Consider the following 19888-nt stretch of genomic DNA (forward strand, 5'->3'; position numbering starts at 1 on the left):
ATATATAAGTGTAATATTGTGTATTTTAGTTTGCTTGGAGTTTGTTACATGTTGAATCATGTTTTTTTCCAACGGTGAAATTCAAGCACTAAAAATACCTTTTCATTTCACATTTTATCCATCTTACAGTATGTATGTAGTAAATGACATACATACAGGTAATGCATATATATGCATATATGAAAGCCCTGTGATTGGCTGGCAACCAGTCCAGGGTGTACCTGGCACCAAAGTCAGCTAGGCTAGACTCCACTAATGAGGAAGAGCACTATAGGAAATGAATGAATGGATATGTTTATGTACACAAGGTATATTTTTTTCATGATGAATATACATTATACATATTACATCTTTACATGTTCGCGTCCTATAATGTGTATTGATTGGCCATTTTAGTCCTTAGCTACGACATTGCTTCACTAGCTTTAAAATTAAAACGTCAGGGCAGAAAATACAATTTCTAGTTCAATGTGTTTATTTTATTTTGAAATGTGAGCATTTATTTTGATGACATTAAACCGACTGTATGTTGAACTCTAGACAAATGTATATGTGTATTTTAGCTCAATTTGTTGCTTATTTGATTAAAAACATGCTTTCGCAGGCCAAATTCAAGTGCCACCAATACATTTTCTGGCTTTTTCCACCTTACCGCTGTGGTAAATTATATACTGTATATATGTATACCATGTTTATATAGGATAGCTCTGTGTTTGGCTGGCGACCACACCAGGGTGTGTACCAATAGGCGCACCTTCACCAATGAGGTCCTATAGTGTATCAAGAGAGGTATTAACGTTAAATGTATTCTTGTGGTTTGAAGCGGCGTCAGTAATACTGTTTACTGCCAAAATATTAGAGACACCTCCCGCTCAGTCGCATTACATTTAACAACTCTGAGTCAAAATGAGACAGCATAGGTGTGCCTAATGATACGTCCGGTGGTGACATGAATGCAGACGTCCTTTGTGTCTCCTGTTGCAAGCCATGGGCATGACAGTATTCCTCCAAGGCACAGTGAGAGACGTAACCGGTTTATCTGGAAACACACTAGCCCAGTTTGTGTGCCTCGCAACGGCCATTTAAGTTAATCCATTAATAACGTCAAGGACAGAATGTAAACATGCAGGCCTACAGTAATACAAGCACGCTGTGGTCGTGAGAAAACCTCCCACACAGGCAGAAAAAGACTTCTTTAGTGAGTGGAGTCCTTTGCGTTTATATTTAGAACCAGACGCCATATGATTATAGCAGCATGCGTCGCCTTGTTTGCTATTTGTTATGTAAACCCCTGGCAGGGAACCAACCGCCAGTGTCTTGGGTCAGGTAAGCAAGGTTGCTTCTGCCACGAGTGGGAATGATTACATAACAACTGTGCTGCTGGGACTTGAGTTGAACCTTTTGAGGGGAAAGCTTTGAAAGGCAAGGATCGGGGCGGGGGGTGGATCTCCCCTTCTACCAACGACGTGGGCTGTGTGAAAAAGCGGCCCAGCAGGTCAGGGCAGGAGCGATGGAAAATTCTGACATCAAATGAAATATACTACAGTGGTATTTTGACTCAAGTTGAATTTGTTCCGTGAAAGCTTGTTATATGCCAAACAATTCTTCCTATTGAAATGAATTGAAATGCCAGCAATCTAGTGTTGTCTAACTTTTTACACCAAGTATTTCAATGTTGGTCATCATAGTGGACACCAACATAACAAGCAACATGTAATCTGGTAGGCATGTCTGTCATGAGTAGATCCCCCCCCCCCCCCCCCCCAAAAAAAGGCTCAAGAAGCCATTCCCTAAAAACACAGTAAATCTGCCAATTTGGTTTGAATGAACCATTTTATGGTCTTTTTCACCATTTCCAGGGTCCTTTTAAAGACAAACCCGCCCGAGATTCTTCCTCAGAATTATTAACCCCAAAACCATAAATTCACAAACCCCAAAATGTCATAAATGGAGTATGGCGTTGATTAAAAACTGACAATGAAACTGATATGAAAAACGTTCCACACTCTTGACCATTCCCATAAAGGCTTCTCAGGTTTTGCTAGGTGATCTGGCATAAGAGTTTGTGTGTCTGTCAAGGTTGGGTTCACTGTCACCATGCAGAGGCCGTTACTCTTGGAATTTCGGGCATGAGGGCCAGGCTGTGAGGGTGGGTTTGGGGGGTTTAGTGTTACACATGATACGTCCATAAATCTCGACAGTCTTTTTTTAGTCCTCTTACCAGAAACTCTCACCGTTAACAAAACATCAACACACCGTCACCTCAAGTGGAGCACACACACACACACAGCGATTTTTAAAATCCAAGCGACCCCATGCATGAAGGCGATTAAAAAAAATGCTGTGCTTACTGCTAATAGCGTGCAGTGTACCCTGCGATTGACACAGCACACCACACACATAGTACCTAAAATAACATCTTTTGTTGATAACACACAAAAGGCTTAATGATCACAAATATTGAAGAGGTTAACATTTACGATCTGTGAGGGGAAAAAAACAACTCTTAGCACACCCAACACTGCAAGAAAATCCTTCAAAATAATCTTTCATAGATTATTGGGTCTTTGCTGACCCGATTGTTGATGTATGTACCTCATTTAATGAGCAAAGATGAAACTTGTTGAGGAGTGGGCACATCCCAATGCGTTAAAACATACAAATAGAACTTCCTTGAACTAATTTTCTGGTGACTGTTTCATAACAGGGCCTACTCTCCCGCCCCCGAACTCCCATTTCACTCAAAGACTCTTAAGTTTCACGAAGTACAGTCAGCACCGGCAGTTTCACGCAGCCAAGGCACCTTTTGTTGAGTAGATTTGCTGAGCAAATCCCAGTAATCCCTCCGGGTTTCTCTCTCAGGTTCCCACTTGCGTCACTTCATAGCTCTTGTTGGTGAAGCATTAACCTCGGAAAAACTAGGTCAAGTGTAAGTAACTCGAGGAAATATCTGATCACCTTATGCAACTTCTCCACCAACTTCTAGTACCTGGTTAGCCAGGGTTCCTAGAGTCGATCCCATATGGGTAAATTACTTTAAGGGAAAGTAAAATGTGTATCACACATCGGTTTCTGAAATAAACCATTTTTTTCCGTTTTAAATTGTAGCTGTTTGGTTTTGCAGTGTTGGTAACTAATGATGCCGTCATAGGCAGTCTGCTAGTCGGCGTAGCGCTGCTTTTATCTAAATGGCGCTTGTCGGCTTTTGCACTTTTGAACTTGGCAATTAGTCTGAATTGGAATATTGGACTTTTGTTTTTTGGAACAGAGTAAGGAATATTTTTGTTGATGCATTACTCCCCGCACAATTGGATGTTTTTTGTTGTAAGTACAAAGGACAGCTGTAAACGTCTGTGTTTTGACATTTCCATCATGTATTGAAATGTTAAGAACTCCGAAGTGGCTGGTCCACAGATATTATCGACCAAGTAAGACATGCCATATGTTGTACAAACCACTGGACTACTGACAAAAGTCCTCACAAAGCTTTGTTGAATGGAAAATAAGACAACTTGAACACCAATTTTTGGCTCACATCATCTCCAGTCTTAGATAAGTCATCTTTTTTTTTAGGAGAACGGATTCTAGCACAGTCTGTGTTTTTCTTCCTGCCCCCAAGTGGAGTTCTGTCCAAGAGGGGCAGGCCCAGAGCTGTGGAGCTGCTGAAATGTGTGCTCAGAGAAGCATCAGGCATAAGAGGAGGCACACTGACCCTCAAAATAGTACTTGCAAACGCGCTTGGAACACTGTGTGTGACTTTAATCATAAGATTAGGTGCATCTGTGTGTATTTACGTGTGCGTCTTGTGTGTATATGTGTGTGTGTGTGTGTGTGTGTGAGAGAGAGAGAAAGGATTCCTGGCTGCAGTGAACTTTGTGCCCTGCTGTTACTTAACTTAACCCTGCTCTAACTGGCTGCCTCTTCCCAGCAGCTGCCCATCAAAGGCCAAGACCAAGTTATGTCACAGCCACACTCCACACACACACAAACACACGCACGCGCACCTTTGAGGCTCTAACGGTCCCTACGCACCCGCATGAAGGCGACACTGCGGCTCTCCTCCTACGCCGTTAACAGCTGAGCCTGCTCGGCGTGTTTTTAACCTTTGCATACTTCCCCACATGGGCCTGACATGCACAGACGTATACGGCGCGCTTGCCTGCTCATGTTCGGGCTCATCAGCGGGGCTGCACAGTGCTGAAACGCGCTCCAGAATTCACACCGAGCAGATATGTCACATTGTGAAAGAGGCAGGGAAATAAAGTGGCTCACGGCACATTTCAAGACAGCAGTGATTCCCAACTTCTGTGCTGCGGCACTTAAGTGTACCGCAAGAAATTACCCAATTGTACTGAATTGGTATGATTATTATTTGCACCAAATAATGCATCTTTGTTCATCTATGTCAGTGATTTATAGGGACAGCCAGAGCAATTAAATGCTCTTCCACTAAATGGCAGAAGGTACAATTAATCCGTGTTATCCACCTGTAGCCTTTCATACAACAGAATCATAGCTTTGTGCAACTAAACAGCCCAAGATGACATCCTTATTTCAGTAAAGTGTTCCTCACTTTGTTGCGGATTTTCTGTGGAATGTATCTGTCTCTATTTTGTGTATATGTATATATACTTTATGCAACATTATCTTTGGTGGGATGCCACGAGATGTTTGCAAAATATGCGCCTTGGCTCAATAAAATTGTGGAACAATGCTATAGACACAAGCGGCGCCTTGTAAGGCCAGCAGCAGGCACTCCATTGCCATTTCGATGGCTGAGCGTACCGAAATTGTTGATTCTTTCAGGGTGAAATTATTTATTTTTCCAAGCAGAGTGAGGCAGGCTGGACAAAATGGAGAGCTCCTTTCATAAGGCTGTCTATGAATGTAGAGTGAGTAGAATGGGATTTCTTATGGCCAATGAGATCTCACAGTGTTTGTGAATTATTCATTTTCTGCAGCAGAGCTAAACCATCTGCAAAATTACCTTTTATTTGTTTTTTAATGGAAAAAAAAAATCTGCGAGTTTAGGGGCCAGGTACTTGGAACCAGAGGTGGAAATAATGCTCACACTCTACTTAAGTAAAAGTACAGATAACTGTGTCAAGAAGAAAAAGACAAAGTAGTAGTAAAAGTAGAAATACTGATTCAACTCCTTAAGTAAAAAAAAAAGTACAGACTCTAAAATGTACTTAAAGTACAAAGGAAAAAAACTTTTTTTTTTTTTTTTTTTTTTACTGTCAATTATATACAACACCTGTTTCAATATTTGTATTAAATTGCATAGTGATCATGAAAAGAAGCAAAAAGAATGCTGGACACAGCTTTGCTGCAAGCTAAATTCTGACAGGGGAATCAGTAATGAAGTGACAGCAGGTACTGCATGAGAAAAACAAAACAACATAAAAATTGCTGAATTAGCTCAAGCTTGAAATAAAAAAAATATATATACATTACCTGTCAACACCTTGAAATATGAAATCATTTTTTTCAACATTGTTAAATCCACCCTTAGCACCATTACAGACAATATCCCACACGCAGCCAAATATTTAGGGGTCATTTTTCATTCGGATTTTACCTTCACAACCCACATCAATTAAGTAGTCCAGTCATGCTTCTTCCACAAACGCATCACAGTATAAAATCAATAACTACTAAATCCGACCATGAAGGATTGATCCATGCTCTAACTTTTTTTCAGGTTAGATTACTTCAACCTACTCCTCTCCGATCACTTAAAAAAAAAAAATAATCACTCTCATACCTCCAACTGGTTCTGAATGCAGCCGTTATGCTTCTCACTGAATCAAACAGACGACATCATATATCACCCCAATTTCAGCATCACTCATCTCATTTTAAAGCTGTTTTTTGCCACTCCCAGTTGAAGTTGAATGTGAAACTAAAAAAAGAATTACGTTGTGTATCTAAAACAACCACACGACTTTGCTTTACACTACTTAATGCTAACGCACAATGCAAAACGCCATAGATGGGCTAACAAATAGCATCGATACTTGCGGAGTTATAAACATTTAAGTAACGGATATTTTAACACATACTATTGTCTGTGAAAAATGACAGATATTACTGCAGTTGACTGAGTCACTTACAGAAGTTGTGAAAGTCTTCTTCGTTTGTGTCGTCATGACAGTATTAGACTGCCCCCGGTTGCCAAGTCGCACACACCAGAAGGAGTCGAAATGAATTGATCATAGTGCACAAACTGTTTTTACTTTTTTTCACTTTGTGTTTAATTATGTTATTACTTTGTTTTATGAAGTTAATATTACTAAGTGCTATTCGTCCGGCAGGACGGTGGACGACTGGTTAGCACATCTGCCTCACAGTTCTGGGGACCGGAGTTTGCATGTTCTCCCTGTGCCTGGGTGGGTTTTCTCCGGGCACTCCGGTTTCCTCCCACATCCCAAAAACATACGTGGTAGATTGATTGAAGACTCTAAATTGCCCATAGGTGTGAATGTGAGTGCGACTGGTGATTTGTTTCTATGTGCCCTGCGATTGAGTGGCGACCGGTTCAGGGTGTACCCCGCCTCCCGCCTGAAGATATCTGGGATAGGCTTCAGCAGCCTGCAACCCTAGTGAGGAGAAGCGGTAAAGAAAATGGATGGGTGGATGGATGGATTTTTTTGGGGGGGAAAGGCTGGAATGGATTAAGGGCATTTCCATTCATCTCAATGGAGAAAGACCATTTGAGATATGAGTGAGGTCACATAACAGATTAAACTCTCAAGGCATCACTATCTGTTCTCAAAAGTAGGAAGTAAAAGTAAAAAGTCATCAGAAAGATAAATACTCAAGTATTTGTATTTCTGCCGCAATTGCTCGAACGACTGTATTTGGCGGGCACTGTGCCAAAGTGAAGGAACCCTTTGCGAGAAGGCAATAACATGAAGAGGGGAGGGGGTAGTCGAGACAGGGGAAATTAACAAGCTTTGCTCCCAAAATGGTGTAATACAAGTGCCCTCTGGCTGTGATTCCCAATGGAGTGGTTTGTGAGAGTGTGTGAGGCCAAAGGGGAGAGGTGGGGGTGGCGGGGGCGGCTTATGGGAACCCACCAGCTCCAGGCACCCCTCCAAACGTCTGAATAGTGTCACCCAGCGCAGTCAGCCCCTAGGCTCTGTTCTGCTTCCATTTCCAATCAATGGGCATAGTTCTTTCAACAAGAGAAGTTCGCCTTGTATTTGGGCTTTTATTATCCATTCACACTTATGGGCAGTTGTCTTTAATTTACATCCATGTTTTTGGGCTGGCAACTACTTTACATGACAAGTCAAAGCGGAAATGTACTAGGGGTGGGACAAAATATCGATATTTCTACTGCGCTCCATCCGTTTGGGCAACAAACCGAAATGATCAATAGAAACACGTTTCATTACGTCATGCAAAACGTGTCTTTGAGCGAGCCATTGAGTCCTCGGGCCAAAGTTCAGCCACAGAATGTTGAAAAACGATCGCTCGCATCTTTTAATTGCAATGAAACGGCCCCGGTGAAAGCAAAATAAAAAACCAAACAAACCACAGACTCCACCGTAGCTACAGCCCTCGCCCTCCCGGCACGACCCGTTCTCTGTTCAAAGACTCCTCTCAATTATTCAACGCGCTCAGGAGGAATTCGGAATGCCATATTAATTTTTAAGAGCTGTTCTTCGCTAAAGGCGCATGTTATTTTTCGCAAAGTCTGTCTCTCTTGCCCGACCTCCAACCCGTCTCGTCTCGCCCGTCCCTCATTATTTTCCCGCTAGTGTCCTCGTTTGTCTGGGTATAAAATGCGGTGTAGGCAAAATAAACAAGTGGCCCTCATATGGAGCTTGCTGCTGCTCTTCAAACCTGTTTGGGGTTCTAATGAAAGGAGGTAGAGATCTGACGATTCTCACCCCATACACTACTTTTTCTATTACAGTGGACCCCGCTATTTGGGGGGGGGGGGGGGGGGGGGGGGGATAGAGAACGGGCTGGACTGCGAATAGTGAAAATCTTCGGATAATTGGCACACATTATAATTACTTTTTTCATTTGTTTGTTTAAGCTCCAAAATTCTTGAATAAGCGGGGATAAACCACCAATAAGCATTTTCGGGGTGGGTTCGTCTCTCAAAAAAAGAAAAATGAAAAAAAAATAATAATAATTACAAGATTGAAAAAAATTGAAATATAATCCACAAATAGGTAAACCCTTCAGTCGTTTATTGCACACTGAGGAATCAGTCAAACACGGAAATGTAATGAGCCTACCCACACAGGACCTGGTGTCAGCCACAGTTCACGCCCACACTCACACGTAGACCCGCTGTCATCACAGGTTCTCCCAAAAGGTATAGAGACACTACAATATGTACAGTATTTTATGCTTGCAAATGTGTTTACAATGTGTTAAACAAAAGTGTGTATTAATAAGTTCTAATGTGTTTAAAGGCTGTGGCAGGGGTAAAACTTAAAAAAATAACCATTCTTATACGATTTCTCTATTTTCACCTATTGTGTGGGTGAGTCTGGAACATAGCCCCCTCAATAAACAGGGCTTGACTATACTGTGAAATTGAGCAGATTATGCTTTGTAGTGGATTCCAGAGTCTTTACCAAGTGATTCTGTTTCTGAGTAGTCAAGTCAAATTATTCTATTTTTGTGAGCCTGTATTTGATGATCAAACTTGCACGCGACTAACAGAACACAGTAGAACGACCGTCTGCAAACTGCCACTTCTGGATAAGAGCTAATGTATAAACACAAGTATATCACACACTGATGATATGCGAAACATGGTGGGTTGGGTAGGGATGGTAATACGCAGGATTTACTTCACATATAGAAGTTTTGTAGAAAGTCTCCGATGTTTTTCCTGCTATACAGAGCTAAGAAAATCAACGGTTGAACACCCCCCTTCCTTATCGCATTTGCTGCTTGTTTTGTGCAAATTAAACCCAAAACATCTTGCGGTATATATTTCGGGCCTGTTGAGTCGGTGAGTTTCTAACGGAACTTGCTGTCAAAGCAGGCCTCTCCCGCTCGAAACGGGCAACTCAGCAGTTTGGTCGGCGGTAGATTACGCTGATCTCTTTTCCGCTGTTGACGCGTGAACGTTATGTTTCGGTCTGGTAATTAAAGCAAAGTGCATAGCTGAAGTTGCAAGAAAAAAATGTCAAAGGCAGCCAAGCAATTTGTTAGAAAAGACTTTTCAAGTTGCTACTGACTCCTGGCAAATGGTACTGCAAGGTTCTATTTCAAGTATACTTGGTCAGCCGGGGTTCCATGCGTGCCGCACCAATAGCATTTGAGTGATGTAAACCACTGCTGGTGGATTGTTGGATAAAGGGTACGCTTACATTACAGGTTGTTATCGCTTTTGCGATGGTCTCGACATTCGAGGTTTCGAACGGCACGCAATGAACTTGAGTGCTCTGAAAATATTATTTGCCACCCTTAATGATTTCTGATTTATTTGCATATTTATCACAGTAAGTTTCATCAAGCCAATTTTACCATCTCAAAAAATAACTAATAGATCCAAAATGCTGTTTCGAAATGATGGTTTTATTTAGGGAGAAAAAAAATCCAAACTGATCTGGCCCTATGTTAAACAGTCATTGTAATTGTGTAGCCCTAACATAGTTCCGTAGTATTGTGTTCAGTTAATTTCTGTTTGCGCGTCCCCTTATAGCGAGCACCTCAAACGACCCCGTGTTTACATACTGCACTTTTCATCGGTTTTCCTCTCAAAGAACGGAGATATCCAATGTGATAATCAAACCATGCTTGCACTGTGGCCACCTATCTCATATCTGTTTAGATTTTTTTGTGACAAAGATCCATCAGCTTTGCCCATTTTCTTGTTCTTTGCAAGACCTACATTACTGCTGAAAAGCATTGGCAGTTTTTGACTGTAACCGAAGCTTTTTTCTTTAACCCCCCCTTCAGATCATCAGAGTTATGAAAAATGGCTACCGAATGAATACTAGCCCGACTGGAAATTCACGTTACGCCAATGCTGTCTGTGTGTCGTTGTACAAAACAAATAGAACATGTAGAAATGCAGCAATTACACACATGACAAAACATGCGTTGTAGTTAACTAAACAAGACACCGCCACAAATACTCACATGCAAACCAAAGCCTCACTTTGAGGTTCATATTTGTCAGATCACAATTTTGCACCTAAAACGGACTAACTGTGGCAAAAGTACAACCGCTGCCATTGTTCTGTAGGTTTATTTGTGTGCACACTGGTACGTGAGCATGAATAAATGCAGGGTACTTGTGTTGTCTTGGGGGAAAGGTTTGGGTGTTGCTCATCTCCATAGCATCTGATTGCTAGTTGAGCAAGTTGGGAAGGCGCTTGCAATTTGTGAGAGCTGATAACAGAGGCGCACACTGGACCCATCCTTATACACACACGCACACACACACACTCTTAGACGGTCAGTGTAAAAGTGGCTCCACTCAACAGTATAAAATCCACACAAACTGCCAGTTTGGCTTTGAAACTCTAATTTGTTTTGTTTTTTTCGGAGCCCGTCTCTTTCAATTACGCCGATAAAACAACGTGGCATCACTGAGTTTGGGCTGAGCTGCTCTTCCTGATTAACAATTAATCGACTACGGCCAAGCTTTCTGTGTCAGAAAAAGTGTTTGTGTGTGTGTGTGGGGGGGGGTGGGGGGGGTGGGGGGTGCTACTAGACGGGAAACGATGAAGGGGGGCTCTAGTTGCACATTCCTTCTTAGTTATGATTCGAGTCCAGATTGATGGCAGCGGATTAAACCAGGATTAACTGTTTTAGAGGCCTGCTAAATTGAGCTAATCCAGCTGTGCATGTCCTTGTGTTAGTGTGAGTTTGTGTGTGTGTGTGTGTGTGTCTACATACACCCCCGCTCTGCATATTTTAGTTACATGATCTAAATATTAGCATCTGCTTGAGGAGAGGTGCTTATTGGTTTCAAGTAGATGACACAGCGGCCACCATTTGAAGAGGTACGATAAATAGTGTTACTCCGTTATACTGTATCACGGTTAATTATTCTCCGCTATATCGTGGATTTTTAAGTAATACACTCCATCTCCCCACAACAGATAAGCAGTTTAGAAAATGAATGGATGATTTCTATTTTTCCTGGACAGTGCAGTCAGTGACTTGGCTTTCTAACTACAGTATGAAGGAAGTTGCACTTTGCCTGCCAACCACCTGTCCAACTCTCCATGCAGACAAACAGCATTCTCTTGTGTCGCACATATCCTATAGGCCAACATGTCCGCGCAATACGTGCCAATCTGTAGTCTGAACTACTACAGCTCTTGTTGTACACACACTGGCCTCAAATGTTCCGCATCCTCCACGCGTCATTAAAACAGGGGAATGATGTTTTCGGTTCCTTTTGGGTGTTGGCTCTTAAATTCCCACAATGGTAGAATTCGGAGCTTGTTGCTAGTCCCACACACACTCAACTCGAACAAGAGCTAATCCCTCTCCTCATGAAATCACAACTATGGCTCGAGACTTGAGAAGTGTGAGTGCATGTGTGGCGAGGCAGCGTACTGTGGCATGAAGTAAGTCTCTGTTCAGCTACTCAACAATATAGTAAAGTCCAAAGGCTACTACTTCTATTACTACAAGGGTGCTTTCACTCACCTACTGTATAATACACTTCCTCAGTTATTGGCTTTGAAACCTGGTTTAGGTTCTTGACCGTTTTGATCATGCTGCCTGATGTATATAATGGATTTACCTATATTAATTTGCCAGCTGGATAATGAAAAATCTGAACACATGCTCTATTATGGGTACAGAAGTTCCAAAAGGAGTTATTCATGCTTAGTATACTTACTGTCATCTGTTAAAGTTTATTGAACGCCGGGAGAACCGTAAAACACCTCAACACAATAAGGGAGCTGCTCTCGGCCACATCTCACGCACAACACTCACGCAGACTAGCCACCCCACCAGGCCCCGCCTCTTAAAGACACATGCATTTATCTAACACACTACTACTACTACTACTACAGTACTATACATACAGTATTTTCCATACATTTTATGCTTTCAATTTTCTCTTGTGCTCAAGTACATTTACAATGTGTTTTAAAAAGTATGTTTGGGAAGGGTAAAACTTTTTTTTTCATTTCTATTGATTGATTTTCACCTAACACGGGGTTCGCTGTAATCATATCCTTAAATATACCCAATGAAGTAACGCACAATACAATTATAGCCATATTTTTCCAAAATACGGCGACAGTATCTATCTAATGCTGGGGTATCGATGTATGTATAACAATGCACTATATTGCAATATTTACACCACTTGTCATCCAAATAAAATGTATGGTAACCCTTTTGGATATGCAGAAGACGAGCCTCCATTTCATTTCCCCTCTCATCATTTATGGTTTATGATGCTTCGTCAAACCTTTGTTTGCACACCTGGCTTTTATGGAAGAGAATGAATGTGTGTGTGTGTGTGGGGGGGGTGGGGGGGGGGGGGTTGTTAGTTGGTTGGGTTGATAAGAAAGAGCAGCAGATACTGTATACAAGGCAGTCGACCCGTAGTCAATCTAATAAGTATGCCATTGCATGTTTGCTGACAGTGCAATAACTGACGCAACCTTTCGCTGACGATCCGACCACTTCGTTTGATTGCTAAAACACGTCAGAGCCGACGAGCCGACTGAATCTTCACGCAAACGAGCCCGACTCTTTGAGAGGGTGGCGTGGGTGAAATCTGATTCCAGGGCGCGTCTTACCTTAACACTGACGAAAGGGAAAGGTCACGCTTCGACTGGTGTCCCAGTGACCTAGAGAGAAAAGCAGGAGAAGATCAGTCACCCGCAAACCTTCTCGGTAACCTCTGGTTAAATTCAACAGGAGAGTGTTGCATTTGCTGTGAAGGCTTAAAACATAGATGCTACACCTTGGACCATAAGTGAGGTTACGGGTCAACCGGATGGACGGATTTGAGTTCTGTTTGTGGGAAGGACTTTAGGTGTTGATCATTTCTCTCGTGGGTCTTAAAAGCCCACTGAAGTATTTTGTGAAATGTTATACAAACTCCTGAGTAACAGAAGAGAGCATTGTCTGTCAAGTAATCAAAGAACTGCAGTGTGTCAAGCAGTGGCGAGCTGTGCATTTGGTACCTGGGCCTTCATTGAGGATTTAATCCACCACCGCTATCACGTTGCAATTATACAAACTGTCAATATTATACCACAAAAGACTACACTACAAAAAGACATTGCTTGGTCACCTTATTAGACATTATGACCAAAGACAAAGTTGGGCGATTGATCGGTAACTAGTCCGTGGTGACTCTGAACGGTGCAATGCGATAGAAAATGAACAGATGGGAGATGAATGATGAACTTTAGTTCATTGAACTCGCTCAGGTACAACCCTGGTTATAATAATGTATTAATGTTACCTTGAATTTGTCGAAGAATGATGGGTGGCGCTCTCTCAAATGTGATATCGTATTGGAAGTATTGCCTCTCACAGCCACTCTTCGTAAGCACAATATTGAGGTGTTGCGGTTGCAATTGCTTTTCCAGCCTTTCTATTAGTTAAACTGAATTGGACTACTTGGCATGGATGAAATGTTTTCCTTAGTCTGTGTTTCAGAAGACTGGGACGTTTAAAGCCTAGCTTGATTAAAGCCGAGGGCATTTTAAGGTAACGTGTGCATGAATGACTCTTAAGCATAATTACTGGATCCGTGTGGTCAGACTACTGGATATGCATTCTGTGGGCGCTCACCAAGAAGCTTTGTGAGTAGTTTGAGAGCATTCTGCATTAGTGAATCCGCATTTCTCTGCCCTTTTGCTTATCTTTCTGTCCTTCCTCCTCCACCCATCCCTTAGCATGTCTTTTCTGGCCTAGTGCGGCTAGCCAGGGAGAATGGCCAATGGTGTGTTACTATGTGTTGCTTATGAGAGGATGAAATCCCTCCAAAGCCTCCAGGCACATTGAGCCATACACACAGTTCTATTTTACACACATAATGGAGGGTATATTAAGAGTGCGTGTGTCTGTGTGTGTGTTTAAGGGCATTGTAGGTGCATGGATGTGTGCCTCTGCCTGCAGCTCATCCCTGCGTTCCCACGGCGACCCGCCTCACCATCTGCCCATCAATCACTTTGTGTGCTGCTGAGGAGAGGAACCGATACCCACAGACATTGACCCTCGGAGACCTGCGGCGTCTCAAAATGGTTTTGGTGGGAGCTCGGACAGAACTGGGAATACGCGCATAATCACATCACACTGGTGGGGCAGCTAGTGTGCATGCATAGAGGAATAGTCTCAAACACACATCTCTTATGTCAGTGGCTCAAGGCTTTTGTGTGTGAAGGGGCCCTTCTACAGTGGAGGCTTTGTGCCTGCTATGAATACGTAGGCGAATTTGTGTGTGTGTGTGTGTGTGTGCGTGTATAGTAGGGAGTCCGGGGTGCAGGGCTAATGCAGGGAAGAGCCTTTGGCCTCAGCTGTTGTTGTACATTTTCTGACTTTCACCCCCCCTTCTCCTCCACTTTCTCTGCTGGTCACTTCAGTGCAAAACAGCAAATGAGCCTCTTGCTTTTCCGCCCAATATTGCCCATCCTGTGTCATACAGTATTCAACTGCTATGTCACGTTTCATCGTTCACACCCCGCGCTTCGCATTACAAGTTAGCATTAAGCTAGCGTACATTTGTCAGACAAAATTATATGGTTTGGTTGAACATTTTGGTGTTTAAATGTACAATGTTTAATTCTCTTTTGCTTTATGTTTCAGTTTTACAGTAAACTTCAACTGGGAGGGACAAATAAACATCTTGAAGCAAGCACACTTTACCTCTTATTTGTAGAACTTAGCGAGAGAGTGACAGCAGGCCTCAAGGAATACTTTGAAAATGTATTTTAATAAGTTGAAACATGTTTAAAGCGTGTGGAAGAGGTAAAACCATAAAACATGGTCTCTGGTCTCTCTATTTCACGGATTTTCACCTATTCCAGGTGGCTCCGGAATGTATCCACGGGATAAACGGGGGTTCACTCTACTGTTATGTGGGGGAGGGGGGTGCACAGTGTTCATGTGATCTGGCTATTGAGTCAACTATGCACACATTCCCACCCTGCCGTGTTGTTACTTTATATTTACCAGACTCTAATTAAAGGAGGCTGATGCCTTACATCTCTAGATTCATTGCATCTCAGCATGAAAGGTCTTTTTTATTACGCTGTTAATAAAGGCTCAGTTATGTCTGACGAGAGCAGTTTAGCAGACGCTGCTAAAAACCGCAAACCTCCTTGGAAACTTGTGATCTGAGTTCTGAGCAAAGGTCATCTCAAAATGTTGCTTATTACAGTTACAGTCGATAGCCGCCAGCCTGTTGCAAAGTGGTGAGTTCTGACACGTTCTTTGTTGACTGGGGGGGGAATGTATTCTTGGAAGAAATAATAACCTCCAGGAAAAGTCGATAAGAAGGACTGGGAACAAAGTGGTTGCACACCTACACAAAAAAAAACAGGTTCTGCTGACTGCTGCTGAACACACAATATTCTAAGAAACACACCTAAATGTACTGATATGGCATTAGCTATCTTAAAAGTATTTTCAGCATTCTGACACACACACAGATTGATTTATGGATGACTGGAGTTCGTGTTCACAGTCCGAGGCGGTAATTGGCATGTGCAGTGTCCCGACCACACAGGGTGGCACAAAAAGGGCGGGGGGGGGAAGGGGACAGGAGGTGGCTGTAGACTTACAAAAAAAAATAATAATTCCTACCTTTTCCTGAAATTTCAACTTTATTTTCAGAATATTAATTTATCTAATAAATTAGAACTTTAGTCTTGTTTCCTCCAACAAGTCCGCTTTTCATTCTTGTAATTTCATGACTTTATATCAAAAAAATATGGAAGAATGAACAATTTCGACTTCATTCTCTGAATATTACAACTTTATTCTCAGAAGAAAAAATATTTTTTTTCTTAAATCAAATGACTTTTTCTCAAAAAGGTATAACTTTATCCTTGAATGATTATGACTTGTATTCTCAAAAAAGAAAAAGAAAAAAGCTTATTTTTGTCTTGATTAAAAAATGACAACTTCATTCCTGTAAGATATTTCTGGTGCAATCACATTATTCTTGTAATAATCCTCCTTAGAACCTAAACTAAGATTTGCTATATGGAGTAGTGGGTTAAACCGACCTACAAAACACAACGTTGAGCAAAATCAGTCTTGCTGTTAACTTTAATTCAGTAATGACTGTAAATGAACAATATACCAGGCTCGACCACGTAAGAATAATGTGTTTGGAAGATGTTAAGAACATGACATCATTCCTCCTGCTCTACATGAAGCGATAGGTCATTGAAAAAGATTCCTCTGCTGTACAAACTGTCAGACACTTTGCCACTAAATTCAGGCGTCTGAAAGCTGATGACGGTTTGACGTGGGGTTTGGCGGCGAGACAAACTCGCTCTGAAAATGTAGCGACACCTGCAGAAGCCCGGGCGTGACCTCTTCTTATTTGCATCAGCGTGTTATCTTGTAGTGAGGTGTAGCATGCGGACTGATGTTGCCTTTGTTTCTTTTTTTAAGCTAGTTTGATGTGTCAATATTGTTGAGGAATCCATTTTCATACGAGCACTTAAGTCAGTGTGGGATCATTATTCACAGAGCTCCATCACCTTCCACAGCCTAAACTGCTCGCTAGAAAATCTTTGTGTGTGTGCGTTTGTCTGTGTGAGTGACACCGATGTGTGAGCCAGAACTCTGTGGACCGCCGGATCCCCTGAGGATGCTATGGTCCTTGGTTATCACTTTGCAGTGACATCACTGTGTGGTTGAAAGGCTTTCAATCAGATTAATGTACAGTGTATTTGAATTTGTGTAAGCATGTGCACATTTATTTTGTGTTTGTGAACTATATCTACCTAATCCTGGCATGGGCATTAACATACAGTATAGGACGTAGTATATACTATATGTGGAGATGAGGCCTGTTTTCATGGATGGCTGAATGAATCAGTGTCTGCGCATTTTTTACATGAGAAAAATCTCATGGCACACCAAACAAAAATGTCACAAAACGTATATACAGTGGAGCCCTGCAACCCTGACTCCCCCAAAGCCACTTGTTGAACGGGGTAAACAAACACACTAACACAAAATAAGAAGTCCAAGACGTCACTGTCTAGGCCACACCCCTCAAAGGCACGCATCCAACACACGAATGCTACAGTAGGTACAGTACGGTACTCCCTTGTTTATCGCAGGGGTTAGGGCCCGGACCATCCCCCATTTTTTGGGGGTTATTTATTTATTTTTTTTATACATACATACTGTATGTTAAAGTTGTATGAACCTCTCCAGACTCTTGTTAATCTTCCTCACACTTCTATTAACTTTTGACATACTCTTATAAACACTTTCTATACCCTTAAACACAGTAATGCACAGTAGTACTGTACACAATGTACATTTTATTCCTTGTAATGTGTTTTAATGATTTATTTTTTTTAATACAGCTTTAATGTTTTGAAATTACAGCATTCACTCAAAAGACCACTCTATGGTTAATGATGCGCGATATGAATATGATACGGAAAAAAAATATCAATAATGCACTGAATCCACAACAGGTGAACCGCGATATATTGAGGGAAAACTAATTCCACTTTATAAAACCTCTTAGTCCTATTATATACAATATTTGTAGTAAATAAATGCACATTTTCTGACCATCCTTATGAATACACACATTGTGGGTATGAAAATGTCAGGTGGAAGGATTTCAGGCTTCCACTTATTTTGGGAGAAATTCTGTTTATATTGAATTATTAATACATTTTGAGAACATTTAATAAATTTGCAGGGGTTTCCACATTTTTCTAGGGTTTATACTAATTATAATCCCTAAAGGTGAATTAGGCACAATGACACTCACATTGCTGTAAATAAAGTCCACTTATAATAATAAATGTAGTTCTTTAACGTTTTGTACGCATTATCGCTAACATGATTTTATCAGCTTGAGTTGATGAAAATCCATTTTCTCTCCCCTCCGCACTTGTGCCACATTATCACTTTTAGCATTCAGCCTGCCTCCCCGTAATCCGTCATTTCCCCGAGCCTCCGCACAGTTGCGGGCTCTGCATAAGCCTCCGTCTCTGTAAATATGGGTTAGTGTGCCTCATGCCGCCTGTTTGCGCCGCCCCCACTCTCCTTCCCCTCTCTCCTTCCATGCTGCTTTTCTTGGCATTTTTATTGTTTTGCACTTCCTCTCCTTTTTTGTTTTTGCCACCGCAGCAAAACCGATACAGATCTGGGTAAATTAAAGGCCCAGTGGGATAAAATGCAATATACTGTATGTGTAAACACATTTGTTTTGGACGCAAGTGTACAGCGCGTTGTTATGTAAGGGTTTCCTCTGAGTGCCAAGAATGAGTTGGCTACAGATTGAACTTTCCATGTCGCCTGGTGCCAAAGCTGTGTGTATGTGCATGTGTGTGTCTTTTAGTGAGTACTATCTGAACATCTTTACCATTAGATTTTTTTCAAAATGATCCTAAGGTACAATAATCTGCCGCATATTGTGATTAACTATTCATGAATTAATCAGTTTTTCTTTTCTTTGGAAACTATCCCGAGCTATTCACTAAAACTCACCTATACGTGTTTTTTTTTTTTTGCTTTTTCAGAAGCACCCTAAGATGCCACCGAAGACCTATATATACAACCCCAATTCCAATGAAGTTGGGACGTTGTGTTAAACATAAATAAAAACAGAATACAATGCTTTGCAAATCATGTTCAACCTGTATTTAATTGAATACATTACAAAGACAGGATATTTAATGTTCAAACTGATAAACTTTGTTTTTAGCAAATAATCATTAACTTAGAATTTTATGGCTGCAAGACGTTCCAAAAAACCTGGGACAGGTTGCAAAAAAGCCTGAGAAAGTTGAGGAATGCTCATCAAACACCTGTTTGGAACATCCCACAGGTGAACAGGCTAATTGGGAACAGGTGGGTGCCATGATTGGGTATAAAAGGAGCTTCCCTGAATTGCTCAGTCATTCACAAGCAAAGATGGGACAAGGTTCACCTCTTCGTGAACAAGTGTGTGAGAAATTAGTCGAATAGTTTAAGGACAATGTTCCTCAATGTACAAATGCAAGGAATTTAGGGATTTCATCTTCTACGGTCCATAATATCGTCAAAAGGTTCAGAGAATCTGGAGAATTCACTGCGTGTAAGCAGCACAGCCGAAAACTAACATTGAATACCCATGACCTTCGATCCCTAAGGCGGCACTGATGCAAAGTGGGAAAGTGTTCTGTGGTCCCACGATTCCACATTTCAAATTGTTTTTGGAAATTGTGGACGTCGTGTCCTCCGGGACTAAGAGTAAAAGTTATGTTATGGACGCAAAGTTCAAAAGCCAACATCTGTGATGGTATGGGGCTGTGTTAGTGCCAATGGCATGGGTAACTTACACATCTGTGAAGGCACCATTAATGCTGAAAGGTACATACAGGTTTTGGAGAAACATATGCTGCCATCCAAGCAACGTCTTTTTCATGGACGCCCCTGCTTATTTCAGCAAGACAATGCCAAACCACATTCTGCACGTGTTACAACAGTGTGGCTTCATAGTAAGAGAGTGCGGGTACTATACTGGCCTGCCTGCCTGCAGTCCAGTCTCCCATTGAAAATGTGTGGCCCATTATGAACCGTAAAGTACGACAACGGAGACCCCGGGCTATTGAATAGCTGAAGCTGTACATCAAGCAAGAATGGGAAAGAATTCCACCTTCAAGGCTTCAACAATTAGTGTCTTCAGTTCTCAAACGTTTACTGAATGTTGTTAAAAGAAAAGGCGATG

At 41.7% G+C, this 19888-nt stretch overlaps 1 protein-coding gene across 1 annotated transcript in view; it reads left to right on the forward strand.

Moving 5' to 3' along the window:
- Positions 1-19888, forward strand: part of foxo3b (forkhead box O3b) — a 49368-nt gene that overhangs the window by 1762 nt on the left and 27718 nt on the right. The gene's annotated exons all lie outside the window — the stretch shown is intronic.

The sequence above is a fragment of the Phyllopteryx taeniolatus genome, chromosome 18 (genome assembly GCF_024500385.1).
Source record: "Phyllopteryx taeniolatus isolate TA_2022b chromosome 18, UOR_Ptae_1.2, whole genome shotgun sequence".
In the NCBI taxonomy this organism is placed as follows: domain Eukaryota; kingdom Metazoa; phylum Chordata; class Actinopteri; order Syngnathiformes; family Syngnathidae; genus Phyllopteryx; species Phyllopteryx taeniolatus.